This window comes from Rhododendron vialii, chromosome 4a (assembly GCF_030253575.1).
Source record: "Rhododendron vialii isolate Sample 1 chromosome 4a, ASM3025357v1".
Classification (NCBI taxonomy): domain Eukaryota; kingdom Viridiplantae; phylum Streptophyta; class Magnoliopsida; order Ericales; family Ericaceae; genus Rhododendron; species Rhododendron vialii.
This window is the reverse complement of record NC_080560.1, coordinates 28200358-28217460: the sequence shown is the minus strand read 5'-3', so window position 1 is coordinate 28217460 and position 17103 is coordinate 28200358. Positions and strand designations below refer to the sequence as shown.

The following is a 17103-nucleotide window of genomic DNA, read 5'->3' as shown; positions in this document are numbered from 1 at the left end:
CCATCCAAGTCTGCCAATCGATAAGCCCCAATGCCCGCGATTTCTGTAACTCGATATGGGCCTTCCCAATTCGCCCCTAGCTTTCCCTCATTAGCCACTTTAGTATTGCCGAGCACTTTTCGTAGCACAAGGTCTCCAACACCGAACTCTCGTGGGCGTACATTCTTGTTATAACTTTTGATGAGCTGCTCTTGGTATGAGGCCAAGTGCACCAGGGCCCGCTCTCGTCGTTCCTCGGCAAAGTCTAACTCAATCTCCAAGGCTCTGTCATTTCCTCCACTTTCAACCAAAGTGGTCCTGTTGGTCGGCAGACCTATTTCCAATGGAATAACAGCCTCTGTTCCATATGCTAATGAATAGGGGGTCTCTCCCGTAGACCTCCTAGGTGTTGTTCGGTATGCCCATAGAACCAATGGCAATTCGTCGAGCCATTTCCCCTTTGCTTTATCCAAACGTTTCTTAATCCCATCAAGGATTGTTTTGTTTGAAGCCTCTGCTTGTTCGTTGCTTTGAGGGTAGGCTGGAGTCGAGCAATAATTTCTTATCCCATACTGGGCACAAAAAGTTTTGAATTTCTTCTGAAACTGTGACCCATTGTTTGTAATCAACGAATAAGGTACCCCAAAGCGAGTTATGATGCTTTTCCACACGAACCTTTCTATCATAGGTTCAGTGATCTTGGCCAATGGCTCAGCCTCAATCCACTTAGTGAAGTAATCTGTTGCAACTAGTAGGAATTTCCGATTCCCAGTTGCCTTGTGTAGTGGACCCACTATGTCCATTCCCCATTGAGCAAACGGCCAGGGACTTGTCAGCGGCACCAGGTCCTCGGCTGGTGTTCGAATCATTGGTGAAAATTTCTGACACTTATCACAAATTTTTACGTACACCTTAGCATCTTCTTGCATGTACGGCCACCAATACCCTTGGGTAATTGCTCGGTGGGCTATGGACCGACCACCAGCATGGCTTCCACATGTTCCCTCGTGAATTTCGTGGAGGAACTTTTGCACCATCTCAGGATGCACACAAAGCAAGTAGGGTCCTGTAATAGACTTCCTATATAGTTTTCCCTCTGGGGATAACCAGAACCGAGCAGATTTGGTCCTGATTTTATGTGTCTCCTTTTTGTCCAAAGGGAGTATTTCATCTTGTAAAAACTCCACTATTGGGTCCATCCAACTTGGTCCTTGGTTCACGTCCAAGACCATCTCCACACTTCTCCCAATGCTCGGCTCAATCAGATACTCCACGGCTATTTTTCTTTTAAACTCAGATGGTACAGCTGCGGCTAACCATGCCAATGAATCTGCATGAGCATTCTTTCCAGAACTTATCTGCTCAATATACACCCTTTCGAAGGTATCGAGCAGATCTCTGGTCACCTGTACATATGCCGCTATCTTCTCGCTCCGGGTTTCATATTGCCCGGACAGTTGATGGACTATGAGCTGTGAATCAGAATACACCCTAACTCGTTCAGCTTTTAGGGTTTTTGCACTTCTCAAACCAGCTAAGAGTGCCTCATACTCTGCCACATTATTTGATGCATTGAACCCTAGCCGAACAGATAATTCCAACATTGACCCTTCAGGGGGTAAAAGCACAACTCCAATTCCTGAACCGGTGTTGCAAGATGACCCATCAACAAACAGCTTCCATTCTAAGGGATCTTGTTCGGCTAATGCCTGTTCCTTCGTTACAGGAGGCTTTGCTTCACACTCCTTTTTCGTAGGAGGCAAAGGTGCAACCGCAGGTGAGAATTCTGCCACAAAATCTGCCAACACCTGGCCTTTGATTGCTGTGCGCGGCTGATAGTCGATGTCATATTGGCTCAACTCAACGGACCAAGTCGAGATCCTTCCCGAGAAATCTGCCTTTCGGAGCAGTGATTTTAATGGGAACTCAGTGTAAACCACAACTTTATGGCTCTGGAAATAATGTGGCAATTTTCTAGTTGCTGTCTTTAATGCTAGGACCAATTTCTCGAGGGGCAAATACCTTGTTTCGGCATCTAATAATGTTTTGCTCACATAATAAATTGGGATTTGCTCGGATCCCTTATTTCTTAAAAGTACTGCACTCACAGCATGCTCAGAAACAGCTAAGTATAAAACTAGAGGCTCACCTGTTTCTGGAGTCGAAAGAAGGGGAGGAGAGGCCAAATATCCCTTTAGATCCTGGAAGGCTTGTTCACATTCTACTTCCCATTCGAACCCTTCCCTTTTCTTCAACAGCTGAAAGAAAGGTCTGCACTTGTCACTTGATCGGCTAATAAATCGATTAAGAGCTGCTGCCATCCCAGTTAATCGTTGGACTTCTTTCGTTGTCCAAGGACTTTCCAGATTTTGTAAGGCCTTTATTTGGTCGGGATTCGCCTCTATTCCCCTTAGAGTTACAAGATGGCCCAAAAACTTTCCAGAGCCGACTCCAAACGCACACTTCGAGGCGTTGAGTTTCAACTTGTATTTCCTCAAAATCTCAAAAGCTTCTCTCAAATCTGCAATATGGCCTTGCCCAGATTTACTTTTTACCACCATGTCATCTATGTAAACCTCCATAGTTTTGCCGAGCAATTTTCTGAACATGATGGTTGCCAGTCTCTGATACGTTGCCCCTGCATTCTTCAATCCAAAAGGCATGACATTATAACAGTACAACCCTCGTGGTGTAATAAAAGACGTCTTCTCCTGATCTGGCCCAAACATTGCAATTTGATGGTATCCTTGATATGCATCGAGAAAACTCATCCGTCCATATCCCGCTATTGCATCAACCAACTGGTCAATCCTTGGAAAAGGAAAACTATCCTTAGGGCACGCCTTGTTTAAATCTGTGAAGTCAACACATACGCGCCATTTTCCGTTCTTTTTCTTGACGACAACAGTATTGGATAGCCATTCTGGATAATAAACTTCCTTTATTGCCTTGGCTTCCAACAAATGATCCACTTCTTCAATTACAGCGTCAACGTGCTGTACGGCTGCCCTTCGTTTCTTTTGAATGACCGGTTTATGCTGTGGATCTATATTCAAATGATGGCAGATAACATCTGCATTCACCCCAGGCATCTCCTCTGGTGTCCAAGCAAATACATCGACATAAGTTTTCAAAAAACTAATCAGTTCATTCTCTTCCTCTTCTGGCAGTGATTCCCCAATTAGAAAATACCTATCTGGATCAGTCTCGTTGATCAGTGTTTTCTTCAAATCCTCAACTACCCTCTCGGTTGGGTCTTTTCCAATATCCTCAATGGTCGGCAGATCCGGAATTTCCACAGTATTAACATGGTGGGCATTATGGACTCTTTTTATGATGGATACCAAACATTGTTGAGCTATCTTTTGGTTACCTTTGATGTGCTCAATCCCATTAGACCCTGGGAACTTTACCATCTGATGGAAAGTTGAAGAGACTGCCCTCATCTTGTGCAACCATGTTCTCCCTATAATCACGTTATAGGAAGACGGTACATCCACCACTAAGAAGTCGGTTCGTAGCACCACTGTCCCAGCCCGAACAGGCAGAGTTACCTTGCCTAACGGCCAAACTGCTCCTGCTCCAAATCCGACCAATGGAGTTACTGATTGTACCAAATCTTCTTGTGTGAGCCCCAGTTTCTTGAACGCATCATAGTATAGCACTTCGGTGCAACTCCCTGAATCCACCAGGATTCTTTCCATATCATATTCCCCAACTCGTAGGGTTATGACCAAAGCATCATTGTGAGGTACCTGGACTCCTCCCAGATCTTCATCCGTAAAAACTATGCCCTCGTTGCTTGCCCCTTCGTTGCGCCCTCTTTTCTTCCCCAACTGCATTACATGTTGGTCATGTTTCACTTGTCTCTGAAGCAATCTCACCTCATTTCTCGTATAAGGTTCGACTAATCCATGTATCATATGGATTACCCCTTTTGGATTCTGTTCGTAATCCAATTCCATTGCCTTGTCTTTATCCTTGGAATCTTCTTGGATAAATTCTTTGAGGTAACCTCGTGAGACCAAATCATCAAGATGCCGTTTAAACATCTCACAGTCCTCAGTCATGTGACCCCAATCCTTATGGTAACTGCAGTGCTGATTCGTAGCACGTTTTGCATCTTTATTCCCACCAAGAGTTGGGGGCCATTTGAAATAAGGTTGATTCTTTATTCGATAAAGAATCCTGTAAATGGGCTCTTTCCAAACCGTGTTTATGGAAAAGAATGACTTGGGATCCGGGGCTTGTTTATCTTTGTACTGCTCTTTCTTTGCCTGCCCATAATCTTTTCTTTCACGATAAGTTTTGGGCTCTGGCTTGTCAGCTTTCTTTATAGGTCCCTTTACTTGCTCGGCGGCCAACTTACCATCCTCTCGAAGGATGTCATCCTCGTTCCTGGCGTGCTGCTCAATTCTCTCCATCAATTTTGCCAATGTCTGCACGGGACTCATGTTTAGAGACTTACGCAGTTCCCCCCGAACAGATAAGCCTGTTTTGAACGTGGCTATTGTGTATTCCTCACTACATCCTTCAATCTCGTTGAAGGTTTCCCAGTACTTCTTTGCATAAGTCCTGATCGGCTCGTCCTCTCCTTGTTTCATAAAAGAAAGACTCTCAAAGGTTTTGGGAGCTTTCCTGCTCGTCAAAAACCGTGCAGTGAATTCCTCGGCCAATTGCACCCATGTTCGGATGGAGCGTGAGCCCAATCTGTGGAACCAGGACAAAGCAACCTTCCCTAAACTCGACGGGAACATTTTGCACATGATTGCATCATCTCCTTCATGCATAAACATCGCTTGCTGGTAATGCTGTATATGGGCCACGGGATCAGCATCTGTCTCGTAGAGGATGAATGTTCCGTGTTTTACCCTGGTCGGCAATCTTGCCTCCTATAACTTTTTGGCAAAAGGGGAGGATGCTATATTCTGAAGTGCTTCCCGTGCTGCTTCCCGTGCAGTCATGGCTTCATCCTCTGGTCCTTTCTTGGATCTAATTCTTTCCCAATCGGAATCAGGTCTCTCGTACCTGTCCTTATGATGTTTCCTACTCCCTTCCTCCTCGGGGGTAGAGCTTCGACCTCTGCTTCTCCTTTTTCTCGGAGATACCCTCCTTCGCTCGGGTGTTCGGATTTTGCTCCTTCCTTTTCGTGGAGAAGCTTTATGTCGCCTTGGGGTCAGACTTCTGCTTCTGCTTCTCCTTCCTCGTGAAGGAGCCCTTTGGTACTGTACCAAAGCGTATTCACTGCCTCTAGAATTTCTTCGAGATAGTCCAGAGTCCTCCGAATGTTCCCTGATTCTCTCTAGTTCTCTGATTTCATGTTCTCATTTTTTGATCAAACGAGCATACTCCTCAATTTCTTGTCTCTTCTTATCAAGAACGTCTTCGCTACGGTATACACTTCTGGAGTGTGCAATCGATTCATCCCCTCGATGGCATTTAGTCCTTCTCGTGGACTTCGATGCCGTCTCTCCATCTCTATTTCTGGAGTTGCCGTGGATAGTAAGGGGGTGGCCCTTACTCGTGGTCCTCTTGTGTCCTCCTTCGGGCTTTCTCGGAGCTCCGGGTGGAGACTTATCCCCTCCTCCAATTAACACATCCTTTGGGTCGTGTGGCATTGTTGGATCTACTTCCACCATGGTCGTATTTCAAAGGGAACTCTTTCGATTCCCACAGACGGCGCCAATTGTAGGTGGACAAATTCAAGTAGTGCTCTGAACAGCACTGGAATGCAACGGCTTCACGTGCCGCTTGAACGTAACCCTAATTTGTCAATGAAACCCCTGTCCTGTAAAACAGACAAGGAGTGAGTGCAGCTTTGCCTCTCGTGGCAAAGGCCCTCCGATGCCTTTGTTAGTATCACGTACTAGCAATCAAACCCTAATTATCAGTAGGAAAGCAAATAGAATGCAGCGTATTGCGTACCGTTTACCTCTATGTTTTACCTCTTATTTATAGATTTGCGTATGCTTGCTGGCCAAGCATCCGTGTTGCCCTAAGATTCCTAACTCGTATAGGAATCCCAGGATATCAAGGATTCTCGTTTCCTTTATCAGTTTATTTACCTTAATCCTTGTAGGACTCTTTTCCATAACAAGCCGAACATCCCATACTCGTTGGGTATCTTTCTCAGATCCTATATTCTCGGGATCTTATCCTTTAACGGAATACCAGTGATTCTGGACCCTTCTAGAATGTTCCCTCCAATAGGACTTCTCTCTTTGTTCAGCCATCTCATGGCCGAACAGACGGCCTGGACCAGTTACTTCACGTGTAACTGGTCCTAAGGAAACAATTTGGACCATATCCTTTCTAAGGAGCTCTCCTCCTGTTCGGCTTTCTCTTGCCGAACAAGTTTCTTGAATAATGGCATCTCTTGTAATTTTCCTTGTATTTGGTCCAATAACGTCTCGTGTTATTGCCCCGAGAATCGTACGACCTTTCTGGACCATTGACTTCTCATATCACTGGTCCATAATGCGTTGACCTTTTCTTGGCCGTGCTCGGGCTCGTTTTGTACCTGTTCGGAAATACCTCCCTACAACATGGATTTTCAAAGTCTTCTTCATCTTCTAGAAGACTGTCTTTTAGACACTTATTACAGTTACAGGCATCAAAATAACAATGACTTGTTTTGGATTTTTGAAATAGAAGACTGGAAGGCCACTAGGTTGGAAGTATTTAATTGGAGGACCATGTCTAGAACCATCTTTAAACATGTCAATTCTCGAGGGAAAAATGACAGGATGGGTGGAGGATGAGGCAGAGACTTCTTTTGGGAATGAAATCTCTACTGTACCATCTGGTTTTGGGATGAAAGTTGGATTTGAGGATTGAACTGGGATGGGCTTTTGTTATTTTTTCTCATAAGCTGTAACCCAAGACTCTGGGAGAAGCTTGAGAAGCTCAGGACGAAAAATCTGACGTGAAGCATGGACACAAGAAGCTTGGTGAGGGGCGTTGATAGTTAGGAAAATGGCTTCATCTGTGGAGGAAGGTAATGACATGTCAAAGGCATGATTTTGAAGGTGATAAGTCATTTGATAGTGAAGAGTTGCTGCATATGTGGTAGAAATTTGGGAGGCACCACCAATTTGAACTTGCACTTTCAAGGCTGATAGCAAATGAGGATCTGCTAGTGGCATATTGAAATAGGGGTAAAAGGTAAAGATCACAGTTCCAGCATTTAACGTGGTTTGCACAGTAGCAATGCATGCGTGCTGATACTGTATGAACCTGGTGTCTACCAGAGCAAGTCTGGAAGTAACAGGTAAACCTTTTCTGCCATGAAAAATGACAGCAAGTCTGATTGCTCCAAAGTGAAGATGGGTAAATCCTTGTTATTGCCAAAGGCGAGGCAAATCAACTGGGATTTCCAAGGGTACAAGTTGTTCAGCTTCTGTAGCTGCTATGAAACATTGATCAAATTTAGAGGTTTGGACATACTCTTTTACGGAGGTTGGACGTTTTATGGAAAAGAGTTGGGTGACAGACTTTTTTTACAGAAGTTTATGGTATGACAAAGGCATTATATGAGTTTAGGAAAGGAAGATCAGTAAGGGGAATCTTACTATCAGCAGGAAGATATTCAAATTCATACAAATACTCAAGATTAGAAGAAGAGGTGGAGGAATTTCTACTGGTGGATGATCGTGAAGGAACTAAAGAGGAGGGAGCAGAGGAATAGATGGAAAACAAATGATTCATTTTTTATGGATAAAAGTCTGGGTTCTTCGTTTCCTTATACAACAAATCTTTTCTTTTCAATGTAAAATCTTTTAACCAATTTTGATTAATAAAATTCTGTATACCAGGGTAGATAAACCGAGACACACCGCTCAAAGCCAAAAGTCTTAAGGTACTTTTAACCCACTGATACAAAATTCTTTAATCAAAATAGGTAATGCAGTTTCTGATGTGGAGGATCCTTAAAAGGCAACCACAGAGCATACGCTTCAATTTTTCTTCTTAGAAAAGATTTGAAGTAGTTTTGGAAAAGAAATTCCCAGAAGGGGTTTAAGCTAGAATGAACAATATTGGCTCTGATACCAAATTGGACAGACACGAAGTGGATACAAACACGAAGTAGGTTAGGATCAGGAATGAGAGCAATATAGAAAGCAAGAGTAGAGATATTATAGAACACACACTAACTTGAATTTACTGACTTGGGTTTTTACATTGGAGAGGTGACCTCTTTTTATAGGCATAAAAGGGTCCTTTGCGTACATCATCGCTTATGTCACAGAATATTACACATAATTGCTTTGTACTATTATTACATAGACTTTTAATCTAGCCTATTACATACTAAACCATTACTATTACTAGTCATACACATATGACTTACTTGTACAAACTTACACGTACTACTTTAACAGTAAACACTAATTATATGATACAACACCAATAATTATACAGCAACAGTACACATCAATAATATACACTTAAAGATTAGCAAAGTAAATAGATCACGACCATATTTCATGTCCTTTGGTGACAACCAACCATGAGGGATTGATTGCCTAAGAACGCCAAAAGACAGAAAAACCCAATCATATGTCAAATATTGAGCCTAGAAAACATACTATTGAGCCATAATCAACAGAAACATACCTGTGAAGATGCTGTTAAGAAAAATTCGATAAATTTGATATCCATAATGAATAAACCTAATAAAAATATGAAAGGGATGAAACTAGCCATTCTGTGCCATCCACATAAGAGAAATCTTATACTGAAGTCGAGATACCCCACGAAAATGTCAATTAATACCAATAGCCATATTTGTTGAAAACATGGACATAAATACTAGGAAATTGATGTAATTGGCACCGAAGTAGCGTAAGGTAAGCTTCCCTAAACCGTGCATGAGTAATCTTCTTAATTTTCTAGTAGAGAGAACCAAATATGTAAATTGCTTGCGTAAGATCAATTTAAATGATATCCCTTGTGAAGAAAATCCTAGATTCAACATGCCAATGTAATAACTGTATATGTACGTTTTTTCATCGTTCTATATGGCATAATACAGTTGCCCTACACTATATGTTTAACTAGTAGTGGTACACATACTTTGCACGCGTAGTTTTTCCATTTTAAGAAATTGTTGTTCTAAAGGAGATGAAAGAAAGTCAAATTTCCAAACATTTAGTCCTCTTCGAAAAGTTACTTTGATCTTTTCCAAAGTATCCTTTGCAAAGGATTTCAATGGACAATGGAAAAAATCAATGCCTTCAAGATTTTGAATATACAACTGTTACATGTCCCCTCATAGAGTTAGAATTTCTGGACCTTGGAAGAAACCACCAATATGTGACAGGTACAGTAATACAGATATAAGTGAAATTGATCATTTTTTTACTCTAAAATGGCAGAATTTAAAGCCGGAGCTAAGGTATTTTTTACCATTGACGTACTTGTTTTGCTTTCCAAGTGTAATTTGATGGTTAACTACCAGTAGAGTCTTTTTGGCAAATGTAGACAACTTAAGCTAAAAACTTATTTACTATCAAAAGAAGGAGAAAAGTCAACGCCCATCGTAATTAACATAGCTTCATGTAGATACGCTATGCTCTAAGCAGTGAAGGAGTCTAGCCTAAGTAAGGCTATCACTATGCAAAGTTCGTACAACTCAAAATAATGAACCACTCCTGAAGACAAAGTAGACTGCAAGTAGACAATACTATCTAATTGTTAAAAATGGTTTTATTGATTTTCTTAACATAAGTGAATATTATAAAATAAAAAAATAAAAAAAGTGAATGGCTAAATGGAATCACATTGCTTATTGGGACTTTTTTGAATTATTTGTTCAATTCACTTGGGTTGTCGAATTTTTGAACATTAAAACAGAAAAATCCTCAAGTCCTTTTGAGATTCAAGAGTCATCACTTTACGGATCATTTACCTAACAAACAATTGAAGCAATAGCAACAAGGAAAAAAAATCATGAGTACGAAGCAATAGTATTTGCAAACTTCGTTGAGAGATTCAACAACTCTAAAGATGGCAGAATCATTGGTCAGCACAAAGTAAAAGTAAGTTTTCCATACACGAAGTATGGCCTCTCCTGTTCCATCAACCATTAGATGTAGTAAAACTGATGCAAGACAAATTGAAATAGGGCTAAGTATGATCAAACACGAGGGAAATAGGCTGCTTTTGGGGCCGTGAACAGTATGTTATAAGAAGGAGAGAAGAGTTAGAGAAGAATAAATCTAGGCCTCACACCTAAGTTACGAAAGGCATCACACTTAAGACCTCTTTAGCATCACCACCAAATAATGAGATTGCATCACACAATCCGTAAAGCTTAAAGCTAATTTTTCATTCATTCAATCATCATGATATTCCATAAGGCTTACAATCTTATTTATATCCGAAAAAATTTCAAAATGATACCTGAACTTTAGACCCAATGTCCCATAAACACCTGAACTTCACTTTATTTCAATTAAGCACCTGTGCTTTACAAAACCCCAAATTCAAGCACCTGGCCTCATATTCCGTCCATTCTGTGACGGAAATCGCTCATGTGGCTTTTTTCTCCCATTAAGTGGCCCTTTGGCACACGAGGGTAGCTCCATAAGTGGTAGAGAATCAAAGCCTTCGTTGAGAGGGAGGGAGAGATCCCCTGCCTGCCTCCGCTCGATTAATTCAGTTCAATTAGGTTAGGTCATTTTTCAGTACACAATCTGGATCTTACATGGAATGAAGGGTTCCACCATGAGGCCCCCCACTTCTCCCCCTGTGATGGAAAAAAAAAATGGCAATCGGAAAAAGGAAATTTGGATATAATTTGAACCAAAAAACTTCTCTCTCCTTCATTCTCCCAAACGTTCTCTCTCTCCCTAATCACAGCGAGCACCCAAAATCCGACAGGAACCACCACCACTAATCGAACACCACCAGAGCGCCACCATCGAACTACCGCCACCGATCGACCACCACAAAGCCCCCCACAAACAACGGCGCGACCCACCACTATTGGAGTCCCCACTGACGCTAGCCCACCACCACCATCGAAAACCACTTTTGAGTTTTAGTGTTGGGTTCATCTCTCTCTCTTAGTTTTCTGAATTTCAGACGAAAATTCAAATGTACCGGCCTTGAAAAAGTGAAGAATGGGGTGGGATTTTGATCGTGTGCATCTTCCCCACTTCCTACCATGAGAAGTGAGGCCTTTTAATGGGTAAAAGATGACACATCCGCACTTTTTTGAACAAAATGGATGGAGTATAACGGCAGGTGCATGAATTTGGGGTTTTTGTAAAGTATAGGTGCCTAATTAAAATAAAGTGAAGTTCAGGTGTTTATGGAACATTGGGTCCAAAGTTCTGGTGCTATTTTAAAATTTTCCCTTTATATCCATTTCAACTTGACTCTAGAACTTCTCAAAATAAATAACCTTCAACTAACATTAGACTTCCCAAGACATGTTGAACATAAACTCTTTTATTGCATTAATAACATGGAAAAACCAAAAGACTATTTGATTAACGAATGGACTCTAAAGACTTTGACTATAAATTAAATAGACATTTGACGTAACTAAAACCCAAAAGACACTCCTAAGAATCCTGCCAATGTCTAGCCAATATCCCAAGTAGACCTATGGACAATATATCCTAATCCTCAAAAACTGGATAATGGTTAGATTACAGGAATAACCTTGGCCACCTTTTCTGAACCGCATAAAAAACATAATATTTTTCATTCATTCAATCATCACTTTTCATTCACACCTAAGGCCTCTTTAGCATCACACCAAAGAATGAGATTGCATCACACGATCAGACTTCCCAAGACACGTTGAACATATACTTTTTTACTGCATTAATAATATGGAAAAACCAAAAGACTCTTTGATTAACTAATGGACTATAAAGACTTTGACTATAAATTAAATAGACATTTGACTTGATTAAAACCCAAAAGATACGCCTAAAAATCCAGCCCATGTCTAGCCAATATCCTAAATAGACCCATGGACAATCCTAACCCTCAAAAATCGAATAATGGTTAAATTACAGGAATACCCTTGGCCACCTTTTCTGGACCACATAAAAAACATAACATTTCTGCCCCATCGTCCTATTTGAATATTTTGCAGCTTGCTTGAGCTTTAAAAATTAGTTGGGCTGTAGCACAAAAGGAAACATTTACTTCTCATTAAACTAGATGCATGGTGACGTGCCAAGCACGTCCGTCATGCCCGTTGTGGAGATCTTTTTCTGGTTCTTCCTAATATTATGCATGTACTTGATCAGAGCAAAAGTTACATGCATTAGTTTGACCAAGAGTTTTATCATAGAGAAGTTACATGAAGAAGTCATGGTTTAGATATGTTCCTATCTTTGGTGGCGTTTAGGAGATTATGGAAGCTGACTATTTGTTCTTGTTGGGGCTGTTGGAAGTTTCTTCAGCTGCTGGAGTGTGTTTTGTTGGGCTGCTGTTTGCTGGGGTGTTGATTGCTAGGGTGGAGGTTGAGCTGCTTGGTTTGTGCCCTCCTTTTTTGCTCTTCTTATCTGGAGGTAGAGCGAGAAGTTCTTCTGAACGGTTTTCTGCTTCTGAACATGTGTATCCAAGTTACCACACCAAAAGAAGCAAGAGCAAGAGGTGTAGATCCCTGAATGCAGTTAGCTAATGCTATACCGAGCCCGATACCAATGAATTTGCTCACCATTCCCTGAGCTTCACCTTTTGCAATTACCTGCCAATTACAGTCTCTTTTCAGAAGATAAACGCATGGTGATTTGATAAGGAGATACACAGAAGCATTATTGACAAAGTAAGCAGTAGCAAGGGACATACTTCCTGACCATCAAAATGAAATACATGATGTCTATCGGGATAAGAGGCTTTCAAGCTTTTGCAACATTGATACTTTGTAATATATGTAATCCATGTTATAAGTACCAAGTGGAAACTAATATTACCTCCGCAAAATTCCTCTGAGCTGCAAAGCCCGCAAAGAAAAAACTCCTAGTAGCTGCCTGTTGACAGAAGAGTTAGATCCCACACAATGTAGAGTACTTGATAAAAATTGATGGCCAACCTAACACCCCCTCTATCCAACATACTAAAACACTGACGTGCATATAGGCATATATGCATGAAATTTCAACAATACATAGCTGCTAAGTCAAGAGGAACATTCCATCACAAAAAACTCAAGGAATTCATACATGCAAGAAGAGAGTCAAAGTACGTAACAAAACCCAACATTTGTGTAGGGCATGCATGACAAGAGAAACAATAAAATAAGCCACTTTATGAAAAGTCTTCTAAATGACCTTTTTTCATTTTTTGTTTCCTAGTGATGGTACTTACAGGCATTAGAAGATGAGACGAAAACAAAACGACATGATTCTTGTACCACAATTGACCAATAGGATTAAAATTTTCTTACTCACTTGGATTAGTGCAGCGGCTGAACATCCAGCTCCAGCAGCAGCACCAATTGGAACAAAGAGATGGGGAAATGCTGGAGTTAAAATCTCCATTCTAAATGTAGCATTTTCCAATAAATCTGCAAATAATCTCCAGCCCTTGGGATTTACATCAAAGTGCCGACCAAACTTTGACAATAGAATTTTGCTAAGATAGTATAGGTACCACCAAGCAGAAGAATACTAAATTGAACTTGGTAGAATGTTGGTTTTAAGAGCTAAAATGAATCGATGAGGTGAGCCATGGGCTCCAAATTCAAACTAAAAATAAAGATATGCATGGACCAGTCTTCAAAGGTCCCCAGACTGGTCTTCGGAGGTCCTAATGTTTCAGCTTCGACCAAGGGCAGACAGAAACAACACTGAGTTAAATAAACTCAGAACACAATTTACATAGACTAAGTCAGTCACGAATCCTAAAGTAATTAAGTGAGTAAGTGAGTTCACAATGTCAATCATAGAAGCCTTGCTATTTAGAATATTGGTAATTTCACCCTTGCGCCCATTCTTGATGTATAGCGTTGCAAGGACATGGAAGAACAGCCCCACAAGCCTTTCATTTTGCCTCGTAGTAAGATTCTAATTAGAAACCCCTCCGCCTAAAACTTCAAAAATCACAGGAACAAAAAAAAGGCCCTATTCAATGCTTTGTTTCAATTGCATACACCTCCCATATACCTATCAAGCTAAGATACTGACCGATCAGCCTAGCAACGAAGCCTTTTGCCAATTGTAATCAGAAAGATTAGCATCACCCATCCTTCAAAAAGGTTTTTAACCAAACAACCCAAAACATTTAGACGATTACAAACTAATCAAATTAAGCCACACACTCCTAGTGCGAAGTTGGATCTTATTTAATAATTATTAACCAAGATCACAAGACTCTGGAAGCACCATAGTCAGAGTGTTTTTTGTCATTTGAAAGCCCTAATATGACATTCAGACCTCTAAATAAAAGCAAAAGAATTTTGAAATTTCAACATGTGTGTTGCATTTTAGGCATGCAAGGGGCATTTCCATTAGTACACATTCAGAATGGAATTACCAATTCTTTAGAAGATTATCCCATAAATTCATTATAGTTTTACCCAGGTCACATTTGTTGTTTGATAGTTGGGGGAGTCAGATTTCAATCTACCAAATGTTGATTTTTCTCAATAATCCATTTCAAAGATTCTACCATAACACTTTCCCATAAATATGAAAATTTTAAACCAAAAAACAAAAAAGATAAAGAAAGTTGTCTGGAATAACCTGGCTGAAGATGCGAAGAGGACTAAACACCGATAGAGCCTTGAAGGGATGAACTCAGCATGGCTTAATGAAAAGGGATGAGCTGTAAACAAAAAAATATTCTTGCTTAGAGATATCTCAAATTTGTAACCAAACTATTATAGTAGTCGATATGTCAACAAATTAAACCAAACGAACTGCAAATAAATAACCAAAAAGAATAGTCTATTCTAGCAGGCGATCGTTGAGTTTGTTTGTCGGGTAGCGGCTGGTTGTAGTGACTATTATTACTTTGTTTCCCATATAAGTCAACTAAGCGAAGTGTCTCCATGGTAGCTAAGGTGAAGTGAGAATTACCCAAATAGGTGATTCAAACAAATGAAGAGCAAAAACCACTAACAATTTCGCAAAAGAGGAAAACACCCACTATAACAAGTACTCTCTCCTGTAATTGCACTGGGTTGAGACGCCTTGCAAAGAAGAGGTTTGAGAGGGAGGGAGATGTTCTAAATTTGCTTAGCACATTGAAATTCATAATTTTTGTTCCCGCCTAATGGCCCGCAGGTAGACCTTTGTTGAATTGCATACTTATCAGCCGGCTGAACCTCATATTTATCAGGCCTCCTAAAAACCAAGTAGTACTTGAAGGAAATGAAAGGCTAGAGAACTCTATTGCCCAATAATCCACCATCGGTTATGTAGTAGAGTTAGGAAGTGGGAAAGTAGTAAACTGATGAGAATTGAGAAACCTAACTCTAATTTTCGTTGATCTGCTTGAAATTGCACTTTTTTTAGAAGGAATATCAGTTTAACCTAATACCAGAACAAAAATACTACAAAGAAAGAACTCAAACACCATAAACACATATCAAAAAGAGAAACCAAGCGAAGACATGCAGAAGCTACTAAAAACCACAAACACCAAAATTAAAATAGCGCCTTCACAAAAAATAAACTTTAAACTTGAGAAGCCCCAATTTATTTGAGTGGATCACCTGGCTATCGATGGCCGCCGATCACAACATAACGATCTACAAAAAGCCAAGAACTCTGAAATTGGTCGCACCTTTGGTCCTATAATAAAGAAACCTTCTCTACGTGAGGAGAGACGTATGACGTGAATCTGGACCTTCGAGTAAAATTCCAAAACTGTACCCATCATCCCATCGCTTCCCATTTCTGGCAGGGATATTTTCTCCCTTTCGTCCTTCCTACCTCTGTAATTGCAGACCTATTAAAACAACCAAGAATTGAAAATAATCAAAAATCGAACCACAACCGCAAAATAACACCCAAAAGAAAGCAGTTAAATCTAAAAATATACATTTTTATTTCACCACTAATCAATTAAGCTTTGAACAATTTTAATTTCTTTCAATGTAGAGTCAACATGCACTAAGTCGGATACGAAGGAGAGTTTACCAAGCTATTGGTAGGATTCAATGAATGACCCCTTCCCTGAAAAAGTACAGGAGCCTGCAGAAATTTGGCAGAAATCGGTTACACTGGAGAGATGTGCTTAACATGACAAACATGCCTACTGATGAACATATCATGATTCAAAGGCCATAAGCAGAAGAATGTTAGCATGCATATAAAGTGCCAATGCAAGTCTGAAATAATGACTTCGACCACTCAATTGATCAATAATCGATTGAAAACAAAAGAATCAGATTCAGAGATCCAATCAAAAACTCAACAAAAAGCCCTAATTATTGGGAAATAACAATGATTTACCAGCTTAGGGAATTATTTTAGAACCAAAGTGAAGTTGCCACCGGTTGGAGGAGTGAAAGACGATAATGACAAATGGCTCGGCCGACGATTCGAAAGAGTCTGTACCAGCAACACTACGTCTGACCAGATTTTCGTCGGCTACCTCCAACACCGCCTGAAACTCTGCTGGCTTTGATTCAAGGAGCACTGGCGTTGAGGATTTCATTCCAGAGAGAGAGAGAGAGAGAGAGAGAGCAATGGCGTGTAATTCGGTGGGAGAGAGAGAAGGGGATTTCTCTCTCAATTCTCCTGGTCCTGGTAACACCACAATAAAGCCACGTACACCACGGTAAAGCCACGTACGCCAGACAAAGGAAACGCAGAATCACAAAAATAACCCAATTGATTAACATTGCATGCCTTTCAATTGAGGGGCAAATTGGTCCAAATTGAGCAAATTGTGGCTAGCGAAAAATTGGCCGAAACTCCCTCTTCTTATAGAGGAGGAGGAAATAGATAAAGGACCATAGTAAAACACACACTGATTTTCCCAGTTGGCCACTTTGTCAAACATCACAATCTAGGACGTTTTAGGGTGGAAGAGTTGTCAAACATTAAATTTTCATGGGTGGAATAGTATCATTAATGTGAAATATGAGAGAAGAAATATTGAATTCGATTTTTGAAACCATACAATGAGGCCTCTATTTGTACAAGA

General features: G+C 40.6%; 1 long non-coding RNA gene across 2 annotated transcripts; it reads right to left on the bottom strand.

The window, feature by feature from the left end:
• Positions 1–12147: 12147 nt before the first annotated feature.
• Positions 12148–16885, bottom strand: LOC131322311 (uncharacterized). 2 transcript variants are annotated; one of them, XR_009198809.1, is made up of 6 exons: positions 16407–16885; positions 16092–16145; positions 15665–15900; positions 13398–14772; positions 12921–12977; positions 12148–12694 (listed from the first exon to the last, which is right to left on the bottom strand). It is a non-coding gene; the product is annotated as an uncharacterized LOC131322311 (long non-coding RNA). The 2 variants fall into 2 exon arrangements; XR_009198808.1 differs by having other exon boundaries at positions 15665–15886; positions 16407–16884.
• Positions 16886–17103: the final 218 nt, after the last annotated feature.